Raw genomic sequence first — 26,926 nt, 5'->3', positions numbered from 1 at the left:
CATATTCTGGAGCTTCAGGGAAGTTTCTCTGAAACTTCTGGAGGGCGAAACGGCCTTCCCAAGGCCAAAAATCAGCTGGCTAGCATGTGTGTGCACACTGGAGCGGACATAGGGCAACACCTTGCGTGTCTTCCGATATGGCTCTGCGTGCCATCTGTGGCATGCGTGCCATAGGTTCGCCATCACTGTCCTAGGCTTTGAGGTGGGTTGAGCTGAGGGAGAGTGATTGGCCCAAAACTAGAACTCAAGTCTTCTTTCTTTTTAGCCTGGTGAGAGTTTATGCTGAGTTTTTCTCAGCATAAGGAAACTTAGGAAATATGTATTGCACCAAAAAAGGGATATAGGATGCAATTTAACCTCTGCAGTTGTATATTGGTTATAGATAGCAATTGACATGCAGAGTTGTGTTTTGTGTAAAAAATTTCTAAATGCTTCCAGCACTGCAATCTTTAGCATGCTCTTCCTAAGAAGAAACAAGATATTGAATTCAGTGGAAATCAAGAGTGCAAGTCATTGCAAAAATGAGTGTCTTACATATTATATGTTCTGCAGAACTTGAAACATGGGTGAGTTTACTCTGGGTAAAACCTTACCGTAAGTAATTTGTCCAGTTCTGGGCACTCTAAGAAGGGCTGAAATGAACTTGGACAAATTCAGGGAATGCAATGAAGGACAAAGAAAGCAATATTCAGGGCAGCCATATCCTATGAAGAGAAGTACTGGAGGAATTACAGGTTTGCCTGGTGTACCAGTTGCAGCCCTATCTGGACAGGGAGTCTCTGCCCACAGTCACTGATGCCCTAATCACCTCAAGAATCAACTACTGCAATGCTCTCTACATGGGGCTACCTTTAAAGAGTGTTCGGAAACTACAAATTGTGAAGAATGCCCAATTTCTTCAGCACTGCACGGATTGCATTGGCTGCCAATTGTTTTCCAGACATGATTCAAAGTCTTGGTTATGACCTATAAAGCCCTACATGGCATCGGACCAGATTACTTGTGGGACTGCCTCCTGCCACATGAATCCCAGCATCCGGTTAGGTCCCACAGAGTCGGCCTACGCATGTTTAGCTTTGAAAAGACGCAAGGGTAATGCCTGCATATGTTACTTGACTTAAGTACTTGTCAAAATAGAAAGATGGAATCTAATATAAATGGAAGAAATAATTCTAATAGGATACTTCAAGTTCCTGGAAATATAGAAAAAAATTAACACCTTTTTCCTAAAGTACATGCAAACAGATAGTGAAAGATACTGAATTAAATTACAGGTAGGCAGATTCTGTTTGAATGCTAGAAATAATCCCCTATCAATTAGAGCAATTTGAAATAAGGTTGGAGAGCCATCTGTCAGAAATACTTTGATTTGGATTGCTGTCCATAACAGGGGGGGGATGGTCTAAAACCAGAGGCCTTCAAACTTGACAACTTTAAGACCTGTGGACTTCAACTCCCAGAATTCTCCAGCCAGCATAGCTTGTGGACTTGCAGAGTTCACAAGTCCACAGCAATAGCTGACTGGAGAATTCTGGAAGTTGAAGTCCACAAGTTTTAAAGTTGTCAAGTTTGGGAACCCCTGATGTAAACAGTCCTTTCCAACTCTGAATTCAGGAGTTCTACAAGCATCACATAGCAGAGCCAGTATCAACTAAGACAAGGGCCGATGAACCCAATTTCAATTATTCTTTTTTTCTCTTAACAAAAGCAGATTTTCATTCTCCCAGACACTGGAAGCAACCATGCCTTCTGAAATTCATACCAAAGCTAGATTTAACCTCTTCTTCCAACACATGTTAGTATCTCCCTAAAGAAGGTGCACAGGCAGTGAAGGGCGACAAAAAAATTTACTACCACACTGTGGGCGTGGGTTATTTTGTGAATGTGGCTTGATGGTTATGTGACTGGGCAGGAGTGGCTTGTCAACCATGTGACTGGGTAGGAATGGCTTTCTGGCCATGTGATCAGGTGGGAGTGGCTTGACGATCATGTTTCCTTTGCTTTGCTGTCATTTCTTTTATTGTTATTATTATTAATTAGATTTGTATGCTGCCCCTCTCCGAAGACTCGGGGCGGCTCACAACAACAATAAAACAGTGTGACAATGTAAACAAATCTAATATTTTAAAAAAAGCATCTAAAACCACATCATTTAAAAAGCATGCAACACATTTGCTTTCCTTTCCTTTCTCCTTTCCTTTCCTTCTATTCCCTCCCTTCCTTTCTCCTTCTCTTTTCTTTCTTTTCCCCTGTTCCATTCCTCCCCTCCCTCCCTTCCCTTCTTCCCTTCCCTCAGCTCCAGTTTTGCTACCTCACTGCATTTCTTCCCCCCCCCCAATGGGAGGAGCAGCCCATGACTGTGCACACAGGTGACAAAACCAAACTAAACTATTTATCCAACACAGTTTGCTGGCACTGCTACTAAATGATCTTATAAGTGAGACTGCCTGTGCTGAGTCATTACGGACCCCCCTCCATCCCAATGTTTGGAATACAACCTTCAGCATGCTTTTTTGGCCCTCACAATTCTGGCTTCCTGACTGCAATAGCATAATCCTTTTTGGAGTCTCAGGCTGAGCGAAAGCATCACATGGTGTTTATTTTTCTCTCTGAAAGGGAACTCTGTCTCTCCTCTCAGCCTTATACTGGGCGGAGCTGTCAGCCACCCATGATTGATGGCTCACCTTGTCACCCCGCTCATCAAGTCAATTTTCACCTCCTCGCATACCTGCCCAAAGTGTCCTTCCAAAGTGACAGGTATTGGTGGAGGTGGTGGGGAAACAGCCCAGAATTGGGAGCCAAAAATAAATTTTTTCAAGCTGCAAGCTCTGCAATCCCCCCCTTTCTCTCTCTCTCTCTCTTTTTAAGAACAAGCAAACAAGTAGTACTTGTTCTAGATTGGCAGTAATTAAATTGAAGCCAAAGTATTCGTTTTAACCTCATCCCTTTGTTATGTGCGTGATGTTTATCAGTCCCCAGACTGGTTGGAATTTGTTGCCTGTATGTTGTCTAAATCAATATGCCAGCCTGTCTGTCCTATTGGGCATTAAATAATGCAATAAAAATATGTGCATTGATCGTATCAGCTGCCCTATAAGCAATTAACTGGGTAGCAATGAATTGATGGCACACTGGAGCTGATTGCCAAAGGAGACCAGGGTCCCCTCTCTCTTTCTGCCTTATAATCTTCAAAGTGATCAACTATTAAACATTAATTCTGGAAGGTTATTTGGGAAAACAGCCCAGCAGCTTCAACAGTTTTGCATTGTCCAAATTCTTTTCAGTCACTTTCCCACCTCCACCCTCAGGACTAGCCTGTGTGTCTCCCAAGACCTCTATGGATCAGAGAAAGAAATCTGCATTTTAATTGACATTCCAAAAGAGTACTGGGGCTGCTTATTGCAGCCTATTCAAACCAAACAGGCTTTTCAAATGAAAATGAGTAAAGGCAAGTAGAAGATTTACAGGGATTTGTACAAGGAAGACAATGAGGTTTGAAATGTCGAAGGGTGCTTCATACCAACCAAATAATGGGCCATTATTTGAAAGGACATTTTAATATATTAAAATATCAGCAATTGGGTGTAAGAGAGTCTCTATCTCCCTCCTCTCTCTCTCCTTCATTTTCTCTCCTTCTTTCTCTCTCCTTTCCCCTTCTATCTCTCTGTGTCTGCCTCTCCGTGCTCCCTCACTCTCTTTAAATTCTGAACCCTGAGAAGGGAAGAGACCTAAAATAGTAAAGAAGGCTAAATTCCTCTACTTTTGGTTTGCATTAGTACTACAGCACGTTTCTATTAAGCCCTTATAAATCTTTGCTTTTGATACACATACTGCTGTATAGCATTCGCTAAAGGATTCCATGTGTTATGGTTTCTCCTAGCTGGGTCTTTGGCGCAATAAGCAAAAGAATTTGCAAACATGTAGGTATGACATACGCCGCCGAGAGCTCAGTGTAACTTGAGGCTGCCACTTGTTCCCCTGAAGCCACAGCCACTTCTTCCTCTGAAAATCCCTTCTCTTCAAATCAAAGTCCTTTCAACGTTATGCCAAGCAAATTGGAGCTCTACAATTCGGATCCTGTTTCAACCATGATAATTGGCAACGTTTTTTGTTGTTTTTTTACTACAACATGCCGTGCATATTTCATTATCTGGAGGGATCAGGATGGGTCTTCAGCATTTTAAAAACAATGATGCTGTGGAGCTAAAAACCTCAGTGTAAAATTCTTCCAGGGAGAACTTGAGATTCTCTCCCTTGGGGCCAACTCATAAATTTGGGGGGGGGGGGGGGAGGGAAGAACTTGGCATAGGCTAAAATGTTTACTTGGACTTCCAATGTGCTTTGTTAAACCAGCGTTGGAAAAGAGCTATGGGGATTTAATTAAGCCTGTTGTAGTAATTAAGGTATTACCACAATAGGTTTTAGAGATAAACTTGGACGAAGGGACCGCCCTTAACACTTATGGAGATCAGGAGCTCACATAATGGGGCTTTCCAGATTCAAGGGCTGCTAAGGCAAAGGCGAAAGATCCATCCTGCAGAACCAGAGGACCAGGAAAGATTCTAGATCGATTTGCTTGTATAGGAACCGGGGAGGCAGCGAAGAGCGCGCAGCCCAGACGTTCCTTCCCCACCCTAAGTCGAACTCAGTACGCCTGGCATTTATTTTTATTTTTAATTTCCTCGGAACCCCTTCCACGTAAACCACCAGATCGTGAGATCTTCGTGACAAGCGCCGCTCAGAAAAGGGATCGAAAAAGGTTCACTAGGCGGAGGGAGAGCGAGAGAAGAAGGAACCTGTCAGAAACCGCAGGCGGCTCTTCCAAAGAAGCGGCCCCCTCCACTCCATCACGCCAGACGGATCGCAACTGGGGGAAGAGGCACGGCAGCTCAACCCACCCAAGGGTCCCCACCTGGGTAGGTAGGGCTGCACCTGGTTTAACCAATTCCACCCACCTTAAGCGACTACAGTTCGCTTTTTTTAAAAAAAATGCAATAAAATAAAACTTGACAAAGCTGCCAAACTTTGGAATGACCCCACTCCGGATGCTCACACACACACACGCCGCCTTCCCTCCCCGCCCTGGGAAGAACAAAAAGTACAACTATGTACCAGCTTGCAAAATTCTGACCGGCAACCCGTACGTCAGAATTCTTCTGTCCCCCGAGCGCGGGGATAGCTTAGCAGGAAAGAGTTGGAGGGATCCGCGCTCTTTGCGAGCTTGGAAAACGGGGGATTACGCCCGTCTTGGCCAGCCGAATTCTACACACACACGCGCACGCACGCAAACACACTCACTCACACACACACAGCGCCCGTCCTCTTTTCTCCGCCTCTCCTTCCCCCGGCCGCTGTGCGCCTCTCATCTCCAAGCCAAGCCCGGTCCAATTACCTTATATGAAAAGGCTCCGACAAAACGATCTGCCGATTGATTCCCTCGCCCAGGCGCGCGTTACCGGACGGGCAGGCTGTCCTCCGGAGGAGAAAGAGGGAAACTGAAGCAAGCTTCGCAAAATAAAAAAAAAATAAAATAAATCGCAATAATCGCCTCCGATTTTTATTCCACGCTCGGGCGCTCAAAGACGTCGGTCCGAAGTCCCAACGAACCCAGGCGGGGGGGCTTCGGCGGCGACCATCTCCATCCCCGCGCCTCAAAACCTTTTCCTCTGTTTCTCCCTTCCACTCCAAAACTAAAACAAAACACCTCTTCTTGGGGCAGACGGCGGAGGAGAGGGAATGGAGCGTAGAAGCGTTCAATTAAAAAAAAAGACGGGGAAAAAAGAATTAAATTTAAAAGAGTAACGAGAGAGGCACGAAAATCAAAGTATCCAAAAAAAACCACCCAAAACTTTTTTTGTGCTGTTCTCAGCGCTTCGCTCCAGGATCCAGATGGAGAAAAACTACGGTCGTTCCCAAAACTTTTCTCTCTCTCTCTCTCTTTCTGTCTCTTTCCCCAAAAAAGCACGAATTAATAGAGATGTTTAGAATCCCGATCATTCGGGATCCATTCAGAATCCTCTCGCCGCCAAACTCTCAAGAGCTTTATCAACTCTACAACAAACCCCTTTTTCTCCCTCTCCTCCCCTCCTTTGCTTTGGTCACTCCCCCACCGAAGTTGAAACCCGAGCCGTTTCCTGGACGGGTCTTCTGCCAATCACGAGCGGGGCAGCGATTCCCCTACTACGCGCTTCGTCTACGTTGGAGAGAAGTGGGGTTCGCCTCGCGCTTTCTCCCCGCGACTTTAAAGGAGCGCGCGCGCGCGCGCGCACCGTGGGGAAAACGCCTCCAAGCGGCACTGTAGAAACAGCCGTGCCAAAGAAAAGGCCCTTTTCTTTTCTTTTCTTCCTCCCGCAGACACACGCCCCGAATTTTTGACGATTCTCAACCGGCTCACTAAACTATGGTGGGGGGTGGAGAAAGTGGAATAGTCAATATTCTATCCTGTCTGGAATAACATAAACACTCTAGAAAATGTCCAGAGATACTTTACTGGAAGAGCCCTCCACTCCTCCACTCACCACAGAATACCCTAGGCAACTAGACTTGCAATCCTAGGTTTAGAAAACTTAGAACTACCTGGTCTTAAATAGGGCTTAAGCATAGCCCATAAAATCATCTGCTACAATATCCTTCTTGTCAATGACCAGTTCAGCCCCAACCACAACAACACACAAGCAACACAACAGATACAAACTTTAAGTAAACTGCTCTAAACTTGACTGCAGGAAATACGAGTAGTTGATACATGGAACTCACTACCAAACTCTGTGGTATCATCACCTAACCCCAAAACTTTACCCCTAGACCAGAGATGGCAAACCTTTTTTTCCCTTGGGTGCCGAACATGCGTGAATGCCCACACTCGTAATTCAATGCCTGGAGAGGGCAAAAACAGCTTCCCCTGCCCTCCAAGAGGCCCCATGGAAACCAGAAACGGCCTGCTTTCCAGCTTCTGATGGACCCAGTAGGTTCGTGTTTTGCCCTCCCCAGGCTCCAAAGGATTACCTGGAGACGGGGGAAGGTAAAAATGCCCTCCCCCAGCCCCCTGGAGGCTCTCTGGAAACCAAAAATCAGCTGGCCAGCACACACATCCACACATTGGAGCTGAGCTAGGACAACAGCTTGCGTGCCAGCCCATGTGGCTCTGCCTACCACCTGGAGCATGCGTGCCATAGGTTCGCCATCCCTGCCCTAGACTATCCACTGTTGACTTCTCCCGATTCCTAAGAGATCAGTAAGGGGCATGCATAAGTGCATCAGAGTGCCTACCATCCCCTGTCCTAATGTTTCTCTCTTACTAGTATCATGTATATAAATATTATTATATCTTTGTATACCACCGTATACTTGACAAAACAAACAAACAAATAAATAAAATAAACATGGAATAATTTCGATGATTTGTCTATAGGGGATTCTCAGTCATAGGTGTCTCCAAGGTATTTTTTTCTTCTTTTTTTCTTCTTTCCAAAAGGCAATTGGCTTTGTTTTTTCCTTGAAGACCTATCGCTTCTCCTCCAAGAAACTTCTTCGGTTCTGACTGAAGAAGCTTCATGAATGAGACGTTCAATCTGAACTTCAGAAGCTTCTTGGATGAGAGGCGAAACGTCTTCGAGGATAAATAAAATCCAGCTGCCTTTTGAGTTAAAAAAAACACTTTTTGGGTAGGATTGGGCCTTACAATCAGAAAAATCTGCATAAGAATTTTATTTCCTCTTGCACACCTATTTTTCCATAAGAAAACTGTAGAAACAATGTGGTAGAATAGCTAGCTAAGAACTTTGTCCGGGGACAGGGTTCCATTAGTTTGCTTTGTGTGAATATTTATAGAATTTTTATTAATCATGTGCCATCAAGTTATTATTGACTCTTAGTTACTACATAGAATTGATTATTATGATTCCATTTTTGTTTAAGACTATGTTTGGTTTCAGCAGGGGATATTTGCAAGAGTAGTCAGTCTGGGTAATTTATTCTGGTTGCCCTGTCAATCTCCCATAAACAAAACTGGAACTTTTAAGTCAAATATTAGACAACATTCCCTATGTCAGTCATACACAGCTGGTAAATGAAGGATTAGTCCATGGATGTTAAACATGGAGCCCGCAGTCTCCGCAGGAAAGTCGGGATACATCAAATGGCAATAATGTGATCCCGCAACTTTGATACCCCTAGACCAATCTGTCATAGGAACTGGAGGAAAAATTTGAAATCAGTCTTTCTGTCATTTTAGGCAGTTTCATTATTACCTAAAACAAGAGAAAATATTTGTGTTTTATAAAAGAGCTAGAAACTTCAGAATCATGAAAACCATGGTATTCCCTGGAAGTGTATGTTGAAGACTTTGAAAAAGTAGAATAGGGAGCTTTTGAATTTCGGTGTCAGAAAAAAGAATACCATAGACAGCCATGGAGAAAAAAAGGAAATTAAACAAATCAACCTAGAGTTCTCATTCAAGGCACAAATGATCAGGCAAAAATTATTCTACTCCAGAGACATTAGGTTAAGACCTAGCTGTCTTGAGAGGGCTTTAATCCTCAAAAAAAAAAATGGAAGGAAAGTGAAGAAGAGAATGACCAGCAGCAAGTTGGATGGACACAGTTATAATGTTGGTGAATACCCTGATAGAAGATCTGAAAGACTGGGTTAGGGACATAAAGTCACAGGGAACATAAGAACATAAAAAGAGCCATGCTGAATCAGGCCAAAGCCCATTGAGTCCAGCATTCTGAGTGTGACATTCTGCGTGGTAACTAAGAGTCAATAATAACTTGATGGCACATGATCAATAAAAATTCTATAAATATTTACATAAAGAAAACTAATGGAACCCTGTCCCCGGACAAAGTTCTTAGCTAGCTATTCTACCACATTATTTCTACAGTTTTCTTATGGAAAAATAGGCACGCCAGAAGAAATCAAATTCTTATGCAGATTTTTCTGATTGTAAGGCCCAATCCTATCTCTATCATTTTCACATTGAGAACCTCAGTAGAATGTGCTTCTGGGCTTTGTATACAGAATATGCACATGTGGCATGGAACATGTATATTTCCATGATATTAGGGACTTCTAGTGGCCTTTGCAAACTGGATCACTTCACTCCAGAAGTTAGCTAGAAGGGGGAGGAGATGGGGGGGGCGAGATTGGAAGTAACATTCAAGATAGCCCCGGCAAGAAGCACAATCATGAATACCAACTCTATCTTTAGTGTAAGATTACTTCAACAAAATCTTGCAATTCTGAAAGTACCTCTTCCACATCTTATTTTTATGCTCCAAAAAGCTAGGTGAGTCTCTTTTGAGATGCTTTCTATGCTGTCCACTACTCATTCAGGTTCTTATTTTGTTATCAGAGGATTGCAAGTCTTCTCTCTGTTTCCCAAGGTCATTCCCACATACCATTACAGATATTTTCATACTTTTCCTCCAGAATGAGGTGGTTGTCAGTTTCCCATTGGCTCCTAACTCATCTTGACTCTCCCCCCCCTCTTTTTTAAAGGAAAAGGCAAAGGGATATCTTGTCACTTCCCGCAGGGTTTCCAGTCATGATGAAGCTGGCTTTGTATTCTTCCGAATACAATCTGTTTTTGTGAAGGCTATCTATTTGATAATTCTCTTTTCTTTTAAAAACTCTCCATGATTGGGGTGCGGGAATCCATATTGGCTAGCTAACGGAAAAGGAAAGAGCATTTAGTAAATGCTGCCTGGTAGCTTGAAATTGCTTCCAATTATTTGTGAGGCAAAGCCTTGCAGAAGGGGTCTCAAGTTCAACCCCATATTTTGGGAAGTATGATCTGAACCCTTTTTAGTAAGTGGCGATAGCAAGCACAAAGGTCACTGAAGACATATTAAGGGAGATGTTCCACCTTTTGTAAGTTTTCCTTTCTCTGATTCTGACTGCAACTAACTGAAATGAGAGGAAGCAAGCTGACAAAAATCAGTAAAAATGAAACTTTTATTATCTGTCTCTCTCCACATTGCTAAAATACTGGCAGAGGAAAATTATGAACGCACAATAGTATCAGTAATGTTAACATAAAGATGGCCCAAACTGCAAGAGTCAAAAAGGTTTTCCTCCACTGCATGTTCAAAAGTTACATGGACTAGCAACACAATCAATTTAAATATGGTGGTACTTTTACTTAAGAATGCTTCTACTTAAGAACTTTCCTTGAACCAGGTGTTCAAGATTTTTTTGCCTCTACTTAAGAACCATTTTCTACTTAAGAACCGAGCCTGGAAAAAATTTCCAGGAAATTTAAGAGTGGCACGAAGGCCCGGCCATTTTCCTGCCATTCCCGCTTTAATCCTGGCCATCTGGGCTGCCAGAAGAGCCTTTTGGTGGTGCTTAAGGAGACTTTGGCAGTCCAGAGTGAATGAAACATTTTCCTTTCTCTGGGCGCTTGGACAGGGAATAAATCTCTGCCAGCACCCAGAGAAAAGAAACACTCCCTTTGCTCTGGGCAGCCAAGGAGTCACCACAGTGAAGGAAAGGCGCCGACTACAGAGCGAGCAAGCGAGAGGAGAGAGGAGCTCTTCAGCATGGCAAGGAAGAGGCAGCAGGTAACAGCAGCAGCCAGTGTATGGGAGGCAGTGTATGGGAGGCAGCCTCGCACTGGGTGTATTGGAGGCGAGTGCTCCTCCTCACTGCCTCAGAGTCCCTCTTTTTTTTTAAGCCTTAAAGTTTTGGATTTTTTTGATACCCCTCACCTCACCTTCCTCCTTCAGCAGCAATTCTCTTCCTCCTCTTTTTCCTCCTCCGACCCAAATTCCGAGCTTTTATTTCTTTCCTAATGGGTTTGCACACATTATTTGCTTTTACATTGATTCCTATGAAAAAAAATGTTGCTACTTAAGAACGTTTCTGCTTAAGGACCTGGTCACGGAACAAATTAAGTTCTTAAGTAGATGTACCACTGTATTCTGCATGTTCTTCTCCATCTGAAGACAACATTAGGGGTAGAAGGCTGATTGGCATTCATAGTTTTATTTCACCAAACAAAAGCAGAACAGCTGGGGTTGGGTAAGCTCAGGAGAAATTGCCAATTTTCTTCTGTAATTCTTGCCTATGTGCTTGACTCACTCTATCGCATGGTAGGTTCACACCCAACATTATTGACTTTCGATTCATTTCTATCCTGTCTAGGGAAAACAACAATGAACTCAGGAACAACATTCAAAAAACGGCACAAGGAAGGCCTTGGGGCAATTATGGATTTGTGTGGCCCTCTCTGTAAAGAAATTCAGATTTTTTTAAATGTGTAAAACCAAAAACATTTTTGTTCTGATAAATTATTATCAAACAGAAAGAGGACACAAATGTCACAAAAAATCAATGCAACATTTTATGGATATACAAAAGGCATTTTATTTTTATTTAAAAAAGAAGACAAATTAGCATTTTGTTTTACCAGATGTTGATGATTTATTTATTCCTAGATTGGGCTGAAATTTAGTTAGCTAAATATAAATAGATAATTTATTATTGAGATGGTAAACTTTATCTTCTTAGGTTTGGGTTTCTATCCACCTAGATTTTAATAGGCTCCAGACATCTACAACATTTCCAATTCAATCAACTACAGTGTACTACAGTGTCTCTAACTCTCAAAGCTTTCAGCCAGACCAGAAGAATACCATGATCAATGTTTGTTTTAAGCCATTGATAAATTCTAGACAACCAGAAAGGACATCCTCTTGGTGTCCAAATCAAATTAATGTAATATCATTTAATGCAGCAATGTTACTCTCCTATGACCATGGTCAAACATTGTCTGAATGTGTCCTAAGACAAAGTGGATCTTTTCAAAACTTCAGGATTAGGAGTTAGCTTTTTTTTCAAGACAGGATGTACTACCTCCTCTTTCAAAAAATCATTGACTTCCCTCAAATAATGTTCTATCACTTCACAAATCCAACCACAAACACACCTTACCCTGCTTCCTGAAGGAGCCCACAGGACATGAATCTGACCAACAGAGAGAAGAGTCTGTTCTGTTGAGGGCTCCCACCATCCTATTCTTAATGTGCAATCCTTAAGAAGATTCTAGTTCTCCTACACCTACACTCAGCTCTTACTATTCCTCCCTTCCACCACTACTGATCAACATATGCAAGGCATCAACAAGTTCAGAAAACAAATTTCACAATCATGTGTTCAAACCAGTGATCACCTCCTATTCTTATGAACTATAAATCAACAAAATTGTGTGACTCATTTGTTTCAAGATGTTGCATGGACAATTCTCAGCCAGAAGAATCTAATTCTTAATTAGAGAAGAGGAAAAAAATAAGAATAGATTAAAGAAGACATAGCTAGGGTTAGAACAAGAGAGGCTGCATTAGTCTGTCTTGAATTAGTCTTCAGAGAGGGGCAGCATACAAATCTAATAAATAATAATAATAATTGTTGTGGTTAGCTCTGGCCCAGCTCCTGCCCCAAGGACTGTAGATGTGGGGGATACATCCTCATGCTGCAGGCCTGTTTTGCTCCCGGTGGAATCTGCTGATGAAGGCTCCTCTGACCAAGAAGACATGAGTGACAGGGAGGAGGAGAGTGTGGCAGACAGCTCAGAAGGAGATGAATTATCTCTCTCCTCCTTGGATTCAGAACAAGAGTTAATATTACAGCCACGCATGCGGAGAGCGATGCATAGGCAGCAACAACTGAGAGATTATTATCAAAGAAAATGATGCCGCCTGTGGTTGGATGGGGCTGTGGTAATTAGTGAGGCTGCTATAAAGAGCAGCGTGTGGGTTTGGCCATTGTGGAGGATTATCTGATCATTGTGTTTCGTGCCTGCCTTGTTGACTTAGACCTTGGTGTGTTGCTTTCCCCCCTCCCCCGCTTTGAAACTAAAGCAGAGCAAAGTGTGTTTCACTTTGTGAAAGAAGAAGGACTATGAATTGCCTCACAGCTGCAAGCTAAGTATCTCAGAACTGATAAGGGACTTGTACCAATTACCAGTTTGTTTGGAGATGAGTGCTCTTTGCTATACAAAAAGAGGGCTTAGTTTAAGTGAATTTTCATTATAAAGAACATTGTTTTGAATTTTCAAACGTGTGTGTGTCTGAAATTTGTATCTGAATTTTCAGGAGGATTCTGCCAGAGAACTTGACAGAACAAATAATAATAATAATAATAATAATAATAATAATAATAATAATAATAATAATAATAATATTTATTAGATTTGTATGCCACCCCTCTCCGAAAACTTGGAGCGGCTCACAACAGCAAAAGAACAATGTAATATAATACAAATCTAATTATTAAAAACAATGACTAAAAACCCGCTATCATTAAAAACAATCAATACAATATAGTCACCACCACACATAACTCTTAATGGTCAGAAAAGGGGATACATTAATTGCCCCATGCCTGGCGACATAGATAGGTCTTTAGGGTCTTGCAGAAGGCGAGGAGGGTGGAGGCAGTTCGAATCTCTGGGAAGAGTTGATTCCAGAGGGCGGGGCTGCCACAGAGAAGGCTCCCCCTAGGCCTCGCTAGATTACATTGTTTAGTCGACGGGACCCGGAGAAGGCCAACTCTGTGGGACCTAATCGCCGATGGCTGAACAGAGGTCCAGAGTTTTTAGTGAGGCCTGCACTCATGTGCGGTGGGGCAGCCCACAGGGCTGTGCATGCATGTGTGGGGTGAGGGCATTGCTTTATGGGTATGGGCACATGTGTGTGCAGTATTGTGCATGCAAACACTCTTGCATCCCAAGCAAAAAAAGGTTTGCCATCACTGCTCTAAACTGATGACGTGTTTCCATCACATTGCTCAGCCTGCCTTTCTGCTATAACCTCCCTCATAGAGGGAAAACATGATCAGGGAATATTTCAGAAAGCAGTAATAATGTGCTATTCCACATAGGGTAAGCCTGAATAGGAAAAGCCCTATTTATACATCCAGTCGAAGGCACGGGGAGCTCCAGCTATAATTGGGTGACCTTCCTATTCTCAACTCTCTATGTTCTTGACCTTCACCCATTCTTTTTTTTTTTACTAAGGTCCAGATTGCATTGCTGAGATTAATTATATATATAATTTTATATATTTTATTCACAATCTTAAATAAAATGGAAATAAAACAGCGAAGCGGAATTTGTGCCTATTACTCAAACAATTTGCACAAGTAAATCGTAAAGAAGTCACACAAGCTAACATTTAAAATTGATGGAAGAAAAAAATGGGATAAGGGAAGAGAAGGGTAGACAATTGAAAAGAAGGGGAAAAACAATACTATCCTAATGAAATTTATCTACTTTTCTACAATTATATGTTTCAATTGCATGGAGAGCTGTAAGCTCTATGTTTATTGCCACATGAGTGTTTAGCATTTGGAAACAGAATGTACTCATTTTGAACCTGTTCACACTACATAAGAATATGAGAACTCCTGACAATAATCATGAAGATATTTTTTTAAAAAAAACAGTCAATCTGCAGAGGATAATATGAAGCCAATTCCTATCCCAGAGTAGTAATACGGGAGCTATTAATTCTTCTTCCCATCCTGATCTGAAATGTTTCCAAATTAAAAGGCCCATGAGCTGAACTACGAACTATTCTTTCTCACATAAACATTGCTGTTCCAAACAGGAGCTGTTTTCCAATTAGGAACAATGACTTCATTTGCTTTGCTGATATTGTTGGTCTTTTAGAACAATATTAAAATACCGATTAGTGATCTCTTGCTGCTTGTAGTCTTCTAATGCATTGGCATTGCTTCTTACCTTGAAATATCAATCCAGCAACGAAGCTGAATGAATGTGAAATAAAATAAACACAGGTAGGAAAATTAAAAATAGCTGGTGCCTTGAATGGCTTGATTATTCAGAAAATACTTCTTGTATTGAAATGAAAGTAAGAAATGAAAGGAAATATTCTTTTTTTTTAAAAAGCCTTTATAATCTTGTCATTACCATCTTAGATTCTACTATTGCTTGAAAGCTATTATCTGATTAAAATACCAGCAATATATTCTAAATTTCATTAGAGCCATAAAATGTCTGGGTAAATACTGCAATATAAATGACAAAAATGTCAATATTGGTCAAGGATCAAGTAAAATAAACTAAGCTTAGTTAGTACAAATGTACAATTTCTATGTTAAAAGTAGCACTCTCAACAAAATTTATTCTTTTTTTGTTTCAGTTCACTTATAAGGAATATGCATATACTTTTGTGTAGTTACATTATTATAATTAAAACAAACTTACTTTGCTTATAATTGAATTAAAGCTAAGATACTTTGTCCTTGGTTTTCTATTCTTACAGTTGCCACACACACAAATACACAGTATATGCAGTGAAGGGCTACCAAAATTTTTGCTATCACACTGTGGGTGTGGCTTATGCATTATTTTTCAACCTCTTTCAGTGCAAATTGGGTGCTCTGGGGTGGAGATCCATTTTCGCTACTCCACTGCATCCCCCCCCCTCTGGGCAGTAGCCCACCTTGTGGGGGGGTGGATGGGGGTGTGTGGTTGTCTAGGAACAAGATCCCAGTTTTACCTTCAAACCTCTTTTTTCTTATTCATTAGAAACATTGTTAAAACATTCCCAGTTTAAAACAAATGCAAAAAGAAACAGTAACTTTTCTCAATTCAATATGTTTGCCTCTTTCCAAAAAGAAATACTGTATTCCATAAAATTTGAGAAAATACAAGCTTTTTTTCCATGTCACCTAGAAGCAATTTTCTCTGTTGATCATTCATTGTAATGAGCTGATTTTCAGGTTGGGTCACCACAGGCCTCTCAGTTGAAGAAAAGCAGAAACAGGTTTTTTTTTGTTTTTTGTTTTAATAAAACAACCTTTATCATATTTCTAGTGTTCTCAGAAAACTTTTTCCTGCCGTTGCTGAATAAAAGAATAACCTCTTTACATTTCTTTAATCATCACCACTATCACCATCATTTTCAACTTCTTCTAAAAAGTGGCCACAATCTTTTTCTTTCTTTCTTTTTTTTAGTTCTCCTGCACATGAATAGTGTGGCTAATAAGCCTATTAATGAGGTTCCACAGTAGAGTGTGAATAGGTAAATAAGCCCAATCTGTTGAGGTTCAGCAGCAAGGGCAGTAAAGCCATCAAGAGCTAAAGGGGACAGTTTGAACTGAAACAGGGACAACAGCTTCTGGTTTCTAGCCAAAGAAAGGACAGACAAAGCATGTATTCAGAAACCTTCTCCCCCCAGCTGAGCACTATTATCTTTCTGCTTCTTCCCCCTTTCTAAAATGTCTTGAGTAGCTGCTTAAGCAGCCCCCAAGACATCTTTCCCCCAAATCTGGTAATGATACATCAATAGAGAATAAGGGAAATTGGGATCTGAATACCTCTTTGCACCCTAACATTCAAAAGCAGGATGGAAAAAAACAGAGATGGGGAAGAAAACTCACCTTCCTTCTCCAGAAGTTTTTAAATGCATCGATTTACTTGGTCAATCAATTTGCCTCTTTCCTGCCTTCCTTTATGAAATAGAATATCCTGCCAGAGCAGGATTGAATATTAACTTCACATCCACATGCAAACATGATAAGGGAAATGGTGCATCTGTAATCCCCCAACATGAAACCCAGAACCCAAATCAGTGCCGGTTCATATTTGTCCTTTCATGCTGGATTTATTTTAAATCTTTCTGCTGGAATTCATGTGTATACCCACCACAATTATAATTTGAAAGAATCTATATACTGTATTGCCATTGCAATACATAATCTATCTTGGATGCTAGCATGAGATTTTGTAGGCAAAAGTAGTATTGCAACCATGATAAAGATGCCGTTTGTCAGCTGATGCATTCAAGCAAGGAAATAACATTTATTTCTAGTGATGCAATTACCTTCTCCACCTACTTACTTACAGCTGCTTTTACAAATGCAAATATGCACAACTTAGTGAAAATCTGGTTCTAAAAATTGTGACTAGATAGAAAACCAGGGCAATCATACAAAAGGCTGCAGTACAGTACTTCAAAAAACAGTGTTTTCAATTTGTGCATAATAAAGAGGTTAAACTGCTTTCCTTTGTAAATGGAAGTAGTGAAGATTCATGAAAGAGTAGATGTCTTCAATACATGTATATCATCTTAGACCATGACTATTATGGTTTAATTAATCATGATTTGTTGAATAAATCCAAATTGCCTGGAATTATGAAATATACTTAGCTTTAATTCATAGTTTACAACAGTTCATAGATATTCATAGTTATCTAACTGTAATAGATAACTTGCTACAATAAGACAAAAAGAAATAAACCACCTTAGGGTTTAACTTAGCCTGTTAAACAGTCTAAAAGTGAAGGGCTGATAGCCAGAACTGGGTACAAGTGATATCTGACAACTATTTTAAATTCCACAAAATTCACTGGGGGCAAGTTTACACAATAAGCTTTTAAGGTCATCACAGCTCACAAAGATCTGACACTGCCACTTTGTAAAAAAATAATCTACAAAAAAGCCTTTGTATTCTAAATGTACCCTTTGGAAATGAATGTAGTTAATGTAGTTAAAATGTTTGTTTTTCCCCCACTCCTGGAGGGTTTTGGACAACCATAAGGAATTCTCAGCAGTAAATTCTTGGCATTTCACTAGAAAGAGTCATGCCCTGATCATACAATAGATTTGCGAGCCATGCAGAATGTTTACATCAGCTTACATTAATTGTTCTTTTTTCCAGTAGCTACAAATGGCAAGGCGCCCAGCATAGAATGAAGCAACAGTAGTCCAAGATAAGATCAATACAATCAAGATAACATAAGAGGTTTGGTTCCATGCCACAGCCTGATATTAAAAGATTCTCAGATCTGGCATCTTTCAATTCAGGGGAAAACTATGGCCAAGTGGACTTACTTTTCAACTCTGGTTGAGTAGATAAAAAATAAACATTGGGATATTGGAGGGGAGTCAAATAAAAGACTTATCAGATCAGACAGCACTCAAGTTCTGCTCAAACATCTTTGTCTTTGACTTAAATTTTAGGTTGCTAAATGGTAACTGGATTATGGGAATAACATTTGAATATTGTACATGACAAAAACCTGCAGGAAAATGTCTGTATCCTATAAAGTATTTAGATATTGAAAACTACCTAGGCACAATGTTTTTTGTGTCTCTTAAATTTAATATGTATTTTATAGATTCAGCAAGTCTACTGGCAGCTTTATATATTTCTTAAAATTTCATCTTCCACCAAAACACCATTATTATTTAGGATCTCCAACTGTATTTTAACAGTGCAACTAAGATAAGATCAATACAATCAAGATAACATAAGAGGTTTGGTTCCATGCCACAGCCTGATATTAAAAGATTCTCAGATCTGGCATCTTTCAATTCAGGGGAAAAATAGGGGTCTATGATAAAAAAATAGAGGTTGGAAAACTATGTGCGATTCTTTAAGTGGGTTACCTCTTTTTAAGCTTGAATGTGTTATGTTAGTCTTAATGTAAAATGTATTGTGCGTATAAAATGTATTGTAAAATGTGCAATGTAAAACCTCCTGCTGCATAGCCTGTGACTTTATTCTTTCATAGATTGGACTCTAAACCATATGGTATGATAAGATAGTGTGCAGCCAATAAAGAGTGCAGAGAAGAGCAACAAAGATGATTAGGAGACTGGAGGATAAAACTTATAAAGAACGGTTGCTGGAATTGGATATACAGTATCTAGTTTAATGAAAAGAAGACTAGAGGGTGACATGATAGCAGTATTCCAATACCTGAGGAGGCGCCATAAAGAAGAGGGAGTCAAAGCCCCTGAAGACAAGATAAGAAGCAATGGGTGAAAACTAATCAAGGAGAGAAGCAAGCTAGGACTAAGAAGAAATTTCCTGACAGAACCAGTGGAACAACTTGCCTGTTTTAAGAAGATATTTTAAGAAGAAGATGTATATTAAGAAGATGTTTTAAGAAGATATTGGAAAACCTTTTGTCTGAAATGGTTTAGGTTTCCTGCCTGAATAGGGGGTTGGACTAGAAAACCTGCAAGGTCCCTTCCAACTCTATTATTTTATTCTACGTAACATCATGTAACCATTTCCAAAAATTATGATGACTCCATTTGTAAAGAAAGATCCAGTTGTATGAGGTGGAAGTGTGATCAATCTGCAACACAAAACATTTAGAGACTGAATATTGGCATCATCAGCTGCAATTATTTTTAAAAATGAAAGTGGAATACATACAGTGATGCGCTCCTACTGGTACGGTCAGGTACCCGGAACCATTAGAAATTTTTTGATTCCCCCCCCCCTTTTTTTCCCCCTTCTGGGCTCTGGGTAGGTTTTTTCTATCACAGTAAATAAGGTTGAATGTGTATAATTTTAGAAGAGCTGTGCGTGCGTGTGTGTACATACACATACATACAGTTTATATAGTAGATAATGTATATTTTTGTGTGCCTGTGTGTACACATGTGACACATATACATATACATAGAAATAAACAGTATATTTTGGATGTTTAGTAATAGTAAATAGATAGGGAAATTGTATCTCTTTGAGGAGAGGAGAGGCCAGGCACCCTAACCATAACCCAAATCCTTGACGTGAGTGACGTCAAGTTGGCCACCTTTAAGCCAGTCACATGACTTTTAAGCCACCTAAGTCATATAATTGTCAAGCCACTCCCATCTGGTCACATGGCTTGCAAGCCACACCCACAAAATAAGCCATGCTCACAGTGTGGTAAAAATTTTTGCAGCCCTTCATTGAATACATTGTCACCATTTTTTTTTCCTGCTAAACATTAGTTGACTCAATTTTGAGTAAATATGTTAGATTTGAAAGATTGGAAGGCTAAAACTCATTCTGTTTTGCAATTTGTTACTATGCTAGAATACAGCCATAGAGCCCTTCAGTTCATTACATGTATGCTTTCCCTACAAAAAACAAGAAACCTGAATGCAATCCACTCCCCATGCATGATTCATCATGTGTGACAGCAGCATCTGCAGAAAGAGTTCAAAGAAATCCAAATAGTGGACAAAACTGAAGCCTCTTCTTATTTTTCACATGCATGAAGTACTAACATATATTTTGAAAGAGAAGGACTTTGATAATGTAAAAATGTCCAATTGCCTTAAATTTTGTCTCCCTGTTTTGACAACAAAGAAGGGCTACAAAAATTAAATTTTTAAATTTTTAATAAGCATGGCTTATTTTGTGGGGGTGGCTAGCGGCCATGTGACCAGGTGAGAGTGGCTTGATGATCATGTGATCAGGGTGTGGCTTAAAGGTCATGTGACTGGCCTAAAGATGGCCAACTTGACGTCACTCACGTCATGGGTTTGAGTTAGGTTTAGGGTACTGGCCTCTCCTCGCCTCAAAGAGATACAATTTCCCTATCCATTTACTTTACTGAATATACAAAATATACTGTAATTCTATATATAATTCCATATGTGTACACACAGGCAGGGCCGCCATCAGAAATTTTGGGGCCCCATACAGCCTAAGTGTCTGCCCCCCCCCGGCCATTTTAAAACTACTGCCCCCCAAATCCGGTGCCATGCCCACCATGGCCACACACCCTGGGCAAGCCCTCCCCCGGCCCTCTGAGGTCAAACACAGCCCTGATGTGGCCCTCAATGAAATTGAGTTTGACACCCCTGGCCTAGAGGCTAAATCCTATGAACAAGGGCTAAGAAAATGAGTATGTTTAGCTCAATAAATAGAAAACTGAGGGGGGAATATAATAGTAGTTTCCCAATCCTTAAAGGGCTGCCACAAAGCAGATGGCATCTATTTATTCTCCATGCCACCTGAAGGTAGTACAAGAAGCAATGGGCGGAACCTCACCAAGAAGAAATGCAATCTGGAAATAAGGAAAAACTTGGGACTGGGCGACATAGAAATAATAAATAAATAAATAAATAAATCCCTTCTTTTTTATTAAAAGAAATTAATAGAAACATAGAAACATAGAAGACTGATGGCAGAAAAAGACCTCATGTTCCATCTAGTCTGCCCTTATACTATTTCCTGTATTTTATCTTAGGATGGATATATGTTTATCCCAGGCATGTTTAAATTCAGATACTGTGGATTTACCAACCACGTCTGCTGGAAGTTTGTTCCAAGCATCTACTACTCTTTCAGTGAAATAATGTTTTCTCAGGTTGCTTTTGATCTTTCCCCCAACTAACTTCAGATTATGTCCCCTTGTCCTTGCGTTCACTTTCCTATTAAAAACACTTCTCTCCTGGACCTTATTTAACCCTTTAACATATTTAAATGTTTCGATCATGTCCTCCCTTTTCCTTCTGTCCTCCAGACTATACAGATTGAGTTCATGAAGTCTTTCCTGATACGTTTTATGCTTAAGACCTTCCACCATTCTTGTAGCCCGTCTTTGGACCCATTCAATTTTGTCAATAATAATTTAAAAAACCCAAAATCCATTACTATTAAAACTAAAACAACCAGCAAAACTATTAATAAAAACAGGTGAGGGCTGGGTTTTTTTCTCTGTTATTATTTAAGTGCTTTTACCATATGCTTTAAATCAAGAATCACTTCTCTCTCTGTTTCTCTCTTTTTTCTGTCATTCTCTGCCTCAATCATTTTCTCATTTCTCTTTTTTTCTCCCCTTTTTTCTATCATATCTCTCTCGCTTCCTTCCACTCTTCTCTCTCTCTCTTTCTTCCTCTCTTTCACTCTCTTCCTTCCTCTCTCATCTCTTTCTTTCTTTCTCTTTCTCTCACTCCCTTCCTCTCTCATCTCTTTCTTTCTTTCTCTATCTTGCTTTCTTCCTCTCTCACTCTCTTCCTTCCTCTCTCATCTCTCTCTCTCTCTCTTTCTCTCTCTCTTTCTCTATCTTGCTTTCTTCCTCTCTCTCACTCTTCCTTCCTCTCTGATCTCTCTCTCTTTTCTTTCTCTCTCTTTCTCTATCTCTCCCCCTTTTTCTCTCTCTCTCTTTTTCTCACTTTCCCTCTCTTGTTTTCTCTCTCTCTCTCTTGCTTTCTCTCTCACACTCTTTCTCTCTCTTGTTCTCTTTCTCTTGCTATCTCTTTCTCTCCCCCTATTTCTCTCTCTCTCTCTCTCTCTCACTTTCTCTCTATCTTGTTCTGTCATGGCTCTCACTCTCTCTCGTTCTCCGTAGGCTGGCAAAAGTAATTTTCAATTACTTTCAATTGTAATTTTCAATTACAATCAACCTATCTCTCCTTCCTTCCTTTCCCCCCTCCCTCTTTTCCTTTCCTTCCTTCCCTTCCCCTTTCTCCTTCTTTCCCTTCTTCCTTCATTCCAACCAACCTATCTCTTCTTCCTGTTTCCTTCTCCTCCCTCTTCCCCTTCCTTCCCCTCCGTCTTTCCCTTCCTTCCCTCCCTATTTTTCCTTCCTTCCTTCCCTTCTGTGTCCTCCTGGCCCTCTCTTCCCCTCTCCTCTCTTTCCCCGACAAGGGCAGCCCGTAGAGTCACACCCATCCCGGGCCGAGTTACAAGAGCCGCAGCCGGGCGGGGAGCGCCCCACTCGCTTCGTTCCCGCCGCAGGGCTCGTTCGCTGCCACCAGGAATCCAGGAAACCGGGGTCGGGACGGCGGCGCCTGGAATGTCGGGCGCGTGGGCTGACGCGCGCTCTCTCCACCCCCCTGCTGCCCGGAAAATTCAAAGTAAGAAAAACCGCTCTTACTTTGAATGCTCCGGGCAGGCTAGCAGGGAGATGGAGAGAGTGCGGTGGCCCCTGCTGTGAGAATGCCTGCAGGGAAGAGAGGCGGAGCGGACGGGCGGGCGAGGGCAGCGGCGAGTAGCCACGGGGGCGCGAGGGGGCTAGAGGCGCGGGGGAGGCGGCAGGCGGGGGCGGCCGCAGCTTCGTGCGCGCGGCGCGCCCTTGGAAAAGGGTCCGGGGGGGCCTTTTGGGGGACGCTGGTGCACGCTTGCGAAGCCTACAACTTGCGCTTGTGTTAAATTTTGTTTCTTTCCTAAGCAGCTTTCTGTATAAAAAAATCCATTTGGGAACGACTCGTTCCCAAATGGATTTTTTTACACAGAAGGATGCTTAGGAAAGAAACAAAATTTAACACAAGCGCAAGTTGCAACCGCCACCCCGAAGGGGCTCCTACCTTCGCCGCACGCTCTGGGACTGGAGGACCGCGCTGCCTAAGGCTCCGTCGGGGCTTCTTCCAGTCCTGCCTCGCGAGGGCCAGAGGGCCCGCCTTTTTCGTTGGTGAGACAGGCAGCCGGCAAGAGAGGGCCGGTACCGCGCATGTGCGACGGCGGGCAAAACTGGGCCCCCCTCATGGCCGGGCCCGGTACACCACTACCAGTAATACCCCCCTATCGGCGGCCCTGCACACAGGCACACAAAAATATACTTTCTTTATTTATTTATTTCTTTATTTATTTATTTATTTATTTATTCATTCATTCATTCATTCATTCATTCATTCATTCATTCATTTGATTTTTATGCCGCCCTTCTCCTTAGAATCAGGGCGGCTTACAACATGTTAGCAATAGCACTTTTTAACAGAGCCAGCATATTGCCCCCACAATCCGGGTACTCATTTTATCCACCTCGGAAGGATGGAAGGCTGAGTCAACCATGAGCCGGTGATGAGATTTGAACCGCTGACCTATAGATCTACAGTCAGCTTCAGTGGCCTGCAGTACAGCACTCTACCTGCTGCGCCACCCCGGCTCTTTCCATTGACAGGAAGGATGTTGTAGTGGATGATTTTATGGGCTATGCTTAAGTCCTGTTTAAGGCCAGGTAGTTCTACATTTTCTGAACCTAGGATTGCCAGCCTAGGGTATTCTGTTACGAGTGGAGGAGTGGAGCGCTCTTCCAGTAAAGTATCTCTGGACTTTTTATAGAGTGGTTATGTTATTCCAGACAGGATAGGATATTGACTATTTCACTTTCTCCACCCCCCACCATAGTTTAATGAGCCGGTTGAGAATTGTCAAAAATTCGGGGGGTGTGTCTGCGGGAAGAAGAAAAGAAAAGGGCTTACAGATCTAGCAGTCAGCTTCAGTGGCCTGCAGTACAGCCCTTTACCTGCTGCACCACCCTGGCTCTGTCATTATCTACTAAATAAACTGTATGTGTATGTACACACCCACAGGCACGCACAGCTCTTCTAAAATTATACACATTCAATCTTATATACAGCGATAGGAAAAACATACCCAGAGCCCAGAAGGAGGAAAAAGAAAATAATTCAAAATTTTTCTACTGGATCTGTGTACCTGACCAAAATCTTTCTACTAGTTCCGTGTACCTGATTGCACCCATAGAAGCCCATCACTACCCCAACCTTTTTTCACCTTGAACCTGCCAGTGTTGACTTCTGATGATTGTCTGAATAATTCCTTACAGGTTTCTTGGCAGGATTTCCAAGGTGGTTTGTCATTCCTTGCTTCTTAGGTCTACAAGAGAGTGACAGGCCCAAAGGCACACAGCGGGCATTGTGCTTAAAGTTGGATTAGAACTCATGTGTTCTTAGTTTCTAGCCTGATAGTTCAACCACCACACCAAATTGGCTCTTCCAGTATGGAAGTACACTCGTACATCCTTCTCTTAAGTACCGCCCGAACAATAAGATTGCTAGCCAAAATCGTGATTTTAAGCTGGATTCATGTCCCCCAAATACTTTGCTATGAAATCAATGAAGAAGGGTAACTCTTCTTCCGGAAGCAAATATTGAATCTATGACAGAATGTATAATTTTTAAATAGTTTCTCAATCCCAAACAAGGAGATGCAATGGCTCAGCAGTTAAAGACACTGAGCTTGTGACCTGGAAAGCTGACAGCCTGGGTTTTGGACCCGAGCACCGCATGATGAGTTGAATTCCCATTACTTGTTGCAGCTCCTATCCACCCAAGTAGTCCTAAAGCATGCAATTGAATGTAGATAAATAAGTACCATTTCACTGGGAAAGTAACCATGTTCAGGATGCCTTTGACATATAGCAGTGATGGCAAACCTATGGCATGGGTGGTACAAGTGGCACGTGGAGCCATATCTGCTGGCACGTGAGCCATTGCCCTAGCCCCACTCCAATGTGGATGTGTGTGCCTACCAGCTGATTTTTGGTAAACACAGAGGCTCTGGGAGGGCATTTTAGCTTCCAGAGAGCCTTCAGGTGGGTGGGGGAGGGCATTTTTATCCTTCCTCGGCTCCAGGGAAGCCTTTGGAGCCTGAGGAGGGCAAAACACGAGCCAACTGATCCCACCAGAAGTTGGGAAACAAGCTGTTTCTGGCCTCCGTTGGGGAGGGAAACTGTTTTCACCCTCCACAGGCATTAAATTATGGGTGTGGGCACTTGTGTATGCACGATAGTAGGTGCACACGCTCTTTTGGTACCCAAGGAAAAAGAGGTTTGCCATCACTGGTATATAATCATGCCAGCCACATGACCATGGAAATGTCTTTGGATAATGCTGATTCCTGCAGCTAAGAAAGAGAAATATGCAGCGCCCCCTAGAGCCGGACATGACCAGACTGGGGAAACTTTACCTTTTATGTATTTGTGTATTTTATCAAAGACATTTATTAAGATTCTGAACATTTCACAAAAAAATACAAATCCATTTTCTTTAATAAAAATGCCACGGGGCTTGTAAACTATTTCTGCTACTATTCTGAGGCCAAAAAGAAGTAAATTAAACTAGTCACAATATGTTTTTAAAAATAGATTTAAAAAAATATACTTGATGTATTGCTATTTTTCACCAATTACTCTTCAGAAAAGAGAATAATAGGAAAGGGCACACTAATCATTTAGTTTTTCATTTGAGAAGCTGTTGCCGAGAAAAGGACAATTTCTTGCTTGCGAATTACATTCCCTGAAGCTTTATCTTCAGCAATCCAATTTTCCCACCTACTCAGCATGTAGAAACAAGCTGCCAATTACGGTACATTTTTAAAAAGAGAAGCTGACATAACTTTGTAAAAATTGCTTGCATTCCACAAGGGAGTGGAGAAGAACAGAGATGATAAATTCTTTAAAAGGGACAGGAAAGCACAATTTAAAAAAGAAAACTAAAATAGGAAAGCAAAGCACAAAGCAAAAACAGATTAATAGATTTATTTTTGTTTGTTTACCTCTGAAATTACCACAAGCAACAGAAACTGCAAGAAGAAAAAGATTATCACTTCTCAGGCTCACATTGAAATGGTCCCGCATTCGATTTCTGACAAGTTTAAGTCAGTCTGAGAACTCCAAATCTCAACTAGCAAATGCTCCGTCCTACACATTGGGAAGAAGAATCTGAACTCCAAATACGAACTGAATAATCAAATTATCACAGATAATCCCCACTCGGTTAAAGACCTTGGTATACTAATAACAAAAGATTTAATTGCCAAAGCCCACTGCAACAATATAGCCAAGAAGGCTTCAAGAGTTGTAAACCTAATCCTACGTAGCTTCTGCTCTGGCAATCTCACACTACTTACCAGAGCTTACAAAACCTTTACCAGACCCATCCTCGAATACAGCTCATCTGTTTGGAACCCATATTGCATCTCAGACATTAACACCCTTGAAAATGTCCAAAGATACTTCACCAGAAGAGCCCTTCACTCCTCCCCTCGAAATAGAATACCCTATGAGACTAGACTTTCAATCCTGGGCCTAGAAAGTTTAGAACTAAGACGCCTTAAACAAGATCTAAGTATTGCCCACAAGATCATATGCTGCAACGTCCTGCCTGTCGGCGACTACTTCAGCTTCAACCACAACAACACAAGAGAACACAACAGATTTAAACTTAATATTAACCGCTCGAAACTTGACTGTAAAAAATATGACTTCAGTAACAGAGTTGTCAAAGTGTGGAACTCATTACCGGACTCCATAGTGTCATCCCCAAACCCCCAACACTTTACCCTTAGATTATCTACGGTTGACCTATCCAGATTCCTAAGAGGTCAGTAAGGGGCGAGTACAAGTGCACTAGAGTGC

The 26,926-nt window shown here is 41.4% G+C and overlaps 1 protein-coding gene across 14 annotated transcripts in view; it reads right to left on the bottom strand.

Annotated features, from left to right (window-relative positions):
* The window catches only part of FGFR2 (fibroblast growth factor receptor 2), a 184,410-nt gene that overhangs the window by 130,219 nt on the left and 27,265 nt on the right, over positions 1-26,926 (bottom strand). For 7 of the 14 annotated variants that reach the window (XM_070752578.1, XM_070752582.1, XM_070752579.1 and 4 more), the window contains exon 1: positions 5,393-6,019. The exons of 1 other annotated variant lie outside the window; for it this stretch is intronic. The gene's annotated coding sequence lies outside the window, so the exon portion shown is untranslated. Of the gene's footprint in view, positions 1-5,392; positions 6,295-26,926 lie in introns of those variants that run through there. 6 more of the 14 variants (XM_070752580.1, XM_070752584.1, XM_070752581.1 and 3 more) reach the window with 3 other exon arrangements.

The sequence above is a fragment of the Erythrolamprus reginae genome, chromosome 5 (genome assembly GCF_031021105.1).
Source record: "Erythrolamprus reginae isolate rEryReg1 chromosome 5, rEryReg1.hap1, whole genome shotgun sequence".
In the NCBI taxonomy this organism is placed as follows: domain Eukaryota; kingdom Metazoa; phylum Chordata; class Lepidosauria; order Squamata; family Dipsadidae; genus Erythrolamprus; species Erythrolamprus reginae.
Note: the sequence above shows the minus strand (reverse complement) of the source record. Positions and strands in the feature narration are given on the sequence as shown.